At 39.0% G+C, this 6,038-nt stretch overlaps 1 protein-coding gene across 1 annotated transcript in view; it reads right to left on the reverse strand.

Annotated features, from left to right (window-relative positions):
* RFX6 (regulatory factor X6) overlaps positions 1-3,855 on the reverse strand; it is a 123,314-nt gene extending 119,459 nt beyond the window's left edge. The window contains exon 1 of the mRNA XM_070795928.1: positions 3,764-3,855. The gene's annotated coding sequence lies outside the window, so the exon portion shown is untranslated. The remainder of the gene's footprint in view (positions 1-3,763) is intronic.
* Between the last annotated feature and the right edge of the window lie 2,183 nt (positions 3,856-6,038).

Raw genomic sequence — 6,038 nt, forward strand, 5'->3', positions numbered from 1 at the left:
ACTACTACTACCTGCACCAAATTTCCCCCTGTTCAACCACCTGTGTAACAAAGTAAACAGAGCCCTCAGCCTGAAACTCCTTTCATTCCTTAGCCACCCCCATCAGCCTCCATCTTTACCTCCTTCTTTTTCGGCACAGAGCCAAAGGTATCTTTTCTATTGAAATCAACCTGTAATGCATCATCCTTATTCCATTCTCTATAACCTCTTCTCAAACCTCTTTGTATGGGTTCTCCTCCTCTCTTGAGCATCTTTACCTTCTAGCCTTGTCTGCTGAACAGACAGTTGATCAATTAAGGTCAGTTAAACAAGAAGTTGAGCAGTTACCATGTTCAGATGATATGCTAAATACAAAGGTACAAAAAGGACTGAGGCATCATTTCTGACTTTAAAGAGCTCAAAATCCTGGGGAAAACAGTCACAAAATCATTGTTCAGTCACTCAGTCGTGTCTGACTCTTTGTGACCCCATGGACTGCACCATGCCAGGCTTCCCTGTCCTTCACCATCTCCTGGAGCTTGCTCAAACTCATGTCCATTGAGTCGATGATGCCATCCAACCATCTTGTCCTCTGTCGACCCCTTCTCTTCCTGCCTTCAATCTTTCCCAGCATCAGAGAAAGATTCATTTCCCTGATTCATTCATTCATTCATTTCTAATGAATAGGCTCTTTGCATCAGGAGGCCAAAGTAGTGGAGCTTCAGCTTCAACATCAGTCCTTCCAATGAATATTCAGAGTTCAATTCCTTTAGGACTGACTGGTTTACACTCCTTGCATCCAAGGGACTCTCAAGAGTCTTTTTGAAAGCATCGATCAATTCAGAGCAGTTGTGATTGATGGTTGTAATGTGAGTAGGGCACTATAATCATATAGTGAAGTAGCACTTAGCCACCGGGGGAATAATGGGAGGGTTTTAAAGAAGGTTAAATAAAGAATGTGATATTTAGTTGAAATCCTAAAAAATGAGTAAGAGTCATGGCTAATCAAAGAAAGTAGAGAAAGCTGTTCCAGATAAAGGGGGAAAACAGCAGCAGAAAATGTATCAAGAGTATGTACCCAGGGAAGGAGAATCATTTCGTATGACTAGAGAGAACTCATCAGCCATATGTAAAGATGAAATTATAAATGAATGTCACAGACCAGAGTTCTTTTATGAAAACCTTAGGTCTTATCTTGTGGGTAGAAGGTGATCATCAAAGAAAGATAACAGGTTCAAAGTCCTGTTCTAGCAATTTGAATGTACTTCATGCCACTGAATAGTGTACTTAAAATTGTCAAAACAGTAAATTTATGTTTGTGGTTTAGTCACTAAGTCGTGTCTAATTCTTTGTGACCCCATGGACTGTAGCCCACCAGGCTCCTCTGTCCTTGGAATTCTCCAGGCAAAATTACTGGAGTGGGTTGCCATTTCCTTCTTCAGGGGATCTTCCCAACCCAGGGCTCAAACCTGGGTCTCCTAGACTGCAGACAGATTCCTTACTGATTGAGCCTCCAGGGAAGCTCAAATTTGTGTTATATATATTTTATCACAATAGAAAAAAAGTATGCAAAAAGAGTCCTGTTTAAGGCAGATCACTCTGACACAAGGCAATGGATGGAGTCTAGTTAACAGAGGATTAAGATCTATGACAGGGAATAGAAAGAAGGATGTGGGGTGTGTGTGTGTGTGTGTGTGTGTGTGTTTATGTGTGTGTTTGTGTCTGTGTGTGTGTATTCAAGCTACATAGGAGGTGGGAATTTTGAAGTAGTTGTTGAAGGTTAAGGTAATAGGCTTCTAGCTTGGTTCATTGAAGAGTGGCATAGAATACAGGAGAAAGACTAGTTTAAAGTAAATGAAGACTATTGGACTTGCCTGGAGTCTAATATTGGAGGTGCCTGGAGTCTTCTCAAGATGTAACAGGCATTAACATGGATATAAGACTCTGAGCTCAGGGAATAGGTCAGGCTGGTGATAAGGATTTGGATGCATGTTCATATCATTTCCATCCTTATACAATAGATAAATGTACAAAATAATATCTCCCTCCTTTTCCTAACTGAATGCTTGAGGGAATAGTGTCATAAATGACTTGTGATCCATTAACTCTGAGACCACTAAAATCTGGCTTCTAGTTGCACCACTCTGCAAAAAAGATCTCAGAAAAATGAAGCTTTTTAATCTATCAAATTCAATGGTCATTTTTAAGCATCTCCTTTGAATCTTAATGGCCTTTGTGGTATAAGTCCTCCTCCTTGAAATTCTCTTTCTTCATAGTTTTTTTTAAAGCTTTCCATTATTCCTCAATCTAATGCAAAGGCTCTTTTGGTTCTACTCTGACATCCCTGATCATTCAGATTTGGTCTCCATTGCTGATATGTCTTCCTCCTTTTGACTCTAAATGTGGTCATTCCCCAGAGTTCCTCCCTCAGTATCAATCTCGCTTCTTCCAACACCCTTTCTCACTACAATATTATCCCATCTTCATGTCTTAACTCTGATGCAGATAACTCGCCAACTCTCTGGTCCAGGTCATTCTTTAATCAAACTACCTGCTTGCCGCTCTAACACTTCAAAGTCAGGATGCCTAAAATTTGTTCCATTATTTCCTTCTCCTCACTCCTCCTCCTGCTGTTTTCCATTTCTCAGCTTGTTGTACTACCACTGGACTACGTGGAAGCCTGGAATTCATCCGAGTCACCTTTAACTTCACTATTTCCTTCATTCTTCTCCATTTTTAATTCATCATCTATATATTTTTAAATCTTTATTGAATTTGTTACAATATCATTTCTGTTTTATGTTTTGGTTTTTTGGCTCTGAAGCAGGTGGGACTATTATCTCCACGACCAGGGAATGAACCCACACACCCTGCGTTAGAAGTAAGTAAGTAAGTGTTAGCTGCTCAGTTGTGCCCGACTCGTTGCCACCCCACGGACTATGACCCACCAGGCTGCTCTGTCCATGGAATTCACCAGGTGAGAATACAGGAGTGGGTTGCCATTCCCTTCTCCAGGGGAATCTTCCTGGCTCAGGGATCGAACCCGGGTCTCCTGCATTACAGGCAGATTCTTTACTGTCTGAGCCACCAGAAGGCAAAGTCTTAACTACTGGATAACCAGGGAAGTTCCTGTCTTTTATTTTCTAATTCCTGCATTTTCTCAAAATCTTGCCAAGATCTCTACCCCTGTCTTTAGTTCCTTAACCTAGGCCTTCATCACTTCTTACATAGGTTATTACAATAGGTTTCAAATTGACTCTGGTCTCTCAATGTTTTATTCTAAAAATAGAGAAGGACTCACTAAACTTTCCACTCATTTATGATACACATATTTCTATATTAAAAACTTTTTTGCTTTACTCATTTGTTTTTAAACCTGCAATTAGTCAAAACTCCTTATCCAGATGTTCAAATTCTGCAAGTCCAGCTCCAGCATGTAGGTAATGTCTACTGCCTCACCCTTGGGAAATGGCCAACTGCTGGAGACTGTTTCCACACCTCAGAGCCCACCTCTTCCCCCTGCCTTAATGTCCTCTCCACCCCGCCTTAATGTCCTCTCCACCCCTCTGTCCTCCTCACTGGTCCATCAGATACAATTCAACCATCTCCTCTTCTACCAAGATTTTCTTTCTGCTTCTGTCAAAGCACATATTACATTTTACTGCATTCATCTGTTTTTATTCTAATTTATTCTACTAACATTTATCAAATGTTTTACTATACACAAGCATACCACTCTATGCAAGGGGAATATAGAAATGATAAAAGACAAACAAGTTCTCACCTCTTGAGGAGTTTACATTCTAGTGTTTTCATCATTTTGCAGTGAGCAGTCAATTCTTCTTTAGAAAGAGCTCTTTCAACTGCCCTTTCCTCTCTGTCATTATTACTGTTGTCATCACAATTTAAGCCCTTATGACTTTATCTGTCTCTTGTTGGAAAATTCCATACTAGTTACCTACCCCAAGATTCCCCTTCTGATACACAGAATGCATCATTACAGATCAACCTCTAACAAGTTTGTTCCAATATTATCATTTTCCTATTCAGAAAATTGAATAACCTCCTATTGCCTTCAGAATTAAATTCCCCCACCTTGCTAAGCAAGACCTTCCACAGTCTTATCTCAGCATGGACTAAACAGTAAGATAAATAAATAAGCAAATGAAAAGAACAAAGATATTAATCTTAGGTGACTGCTTAGCTTAAATGTATTTACATACAATATGGTGATAATATCTCATAAACTTGTTAAGGGTATAAAATATTCTGATGTACATGAAAGTGTTAAGAAATGAATATTCTGTCATTTCATTGACTCATTGTGCTGTTGACATGAAAACAGCTTCTCCTGTTGACATGGGAGCAAAGCTGTGGGAACGCTTTCAGATTCTCAAGTGTAATCACACAAAACAGAAATCCCAGCACTGCTGTGTCAACAGAACGATTAAAGAAATATTGTTTCATAGGAGTTGTGAGTTTTACTACAGTTACAAAGCTTTCAACAGTTATTCCACAAGAAAATGCTATTCAACCTATGAAATTAAGTTCTGAATCCTTTAAACCCAAAGCTATCTCCTTGCTTCCATGTAAAATGAACAACTAAATGAATGATTATTGTACCTTTCATTTTGCTGTTAACTTTTGAAGTTTCTGAATTAAAATGGGTATAAATTCAATTATTTTCTTACTATTTTGTCATAAAGGGCTTATTTTTTATTATAAAGACAGTATACAATATTATAAAAATTATAAAATAAATTTATTATTTCTTCCCTGGTAGCTTGGACTATAAAGACTCTGCCTGCAATGCAAGAGACCTGGGTTTGATCCCTGGGTTAGAAAGATTGCCCTGGAGAAGGGAATGGCTCCCCACTCCAGTATTCTAGCCTGGAGAATCCCATGGACAGGGGAGCTGGGTGGGCTACAGTTTTGGGGGTTGGAAAGAGTTGCACATGACTCAGCGACTACTACTACTAAGAAAATAAAAATAAGCAAATGAACACTGAAAAAAGGACCCATATAGTCATCTCCTTACTCTGTTTGTGGAGACACACTAATATATTTTATTGCTAAAATGCAGGGGTGGGGAAATAATACACATCGTACCACCACTTTTATTGGCAGGATGAAATCAGAAGCCTATCAGCCCAGGTTGTGAGGATCTCAAGAGCAAGGTCCCAGTGTAATTGTGCATTCTGGGTTTGGTATAAGGCCACCTCAGAAACTGGCATTCAATAAATGTTAAATGAGCGAATTTAATGTTCTCACCAATTTTCCTTGTATCTTGGTCAGCACAATAACTCAATGTTTGTGTTCCCAGCTTTTGCCACAGTTCTTGAGCTATCTTTAAACCAATCCTTCAGATAGGCTCTTCACTGCCATGGTCAACAAAATTAGACTTTCAGAGCAGAAAACAATGAATTGCATAACCTTCAAAAGATGGCCTAAAATAAGGTGGCGTATAAGCATGTGAGCAATGAAACATGGAAGTAAGTGGCACTTCCACTGTGATATTAAACGGAAAGGCTATGCCCTCTCCCCGCTTCTTTTCCCTTCTTGCTGCTTCTATGGAGCAATGGCGCTATGATCTCAGACCATGAGATAGAATCTGCAAGTTGAAGACAGTAAGCAACAAGTCTGAGGAAGACTTGGTCCCAACACTCTAGCACTGTTTTTTCAGCCCTGGATTACTTATGCTTAGAGAATGTGTAAGAAACACAAACAGTCTGATAAATTCATGTATGGGCTACTTGTCTGCTTTAATGAGTGGCCAACTATAAAATTGATGTCAAGTACTGGAAGACAAAACACACAAACAGACGTATACATCAAAAGCTCTTTGGAGGAAAATCTCAATTGACATTTCTTGCATTTCATAATTTCTGCTGTTATATAATTTTTCTAGTACCTGGTATTATGTTTCCAGCCAAAATCAGATTATAGGAAAATAAAATTTTGAGAATGCCAGACCTAAAACAAATTAATCAAAGATCTTCTCATTTTTGCAAACAGCTATTCCTTCACATCTATAAATATGTGAACTTGATCTGTTTCTT

The sequence above is a fragment of the Bos indicus genome, chromosome 9 (genome assembly GCF_029378745.1).
Source record: "Bos indicus isolate NIAB-ARS_2022 breed Sahiwal x Tharparkar chromosome 9, NIAB-ARS_B.indTharparkar_mat_pri_1.0, whole genome shotgun sequence".
Classification (NCBI taxonomy): Eukaryota; Metazoa; Chordata; class Mammalia; order Artiodactyla; family Bovidae; genus Bos; species Bos indicus.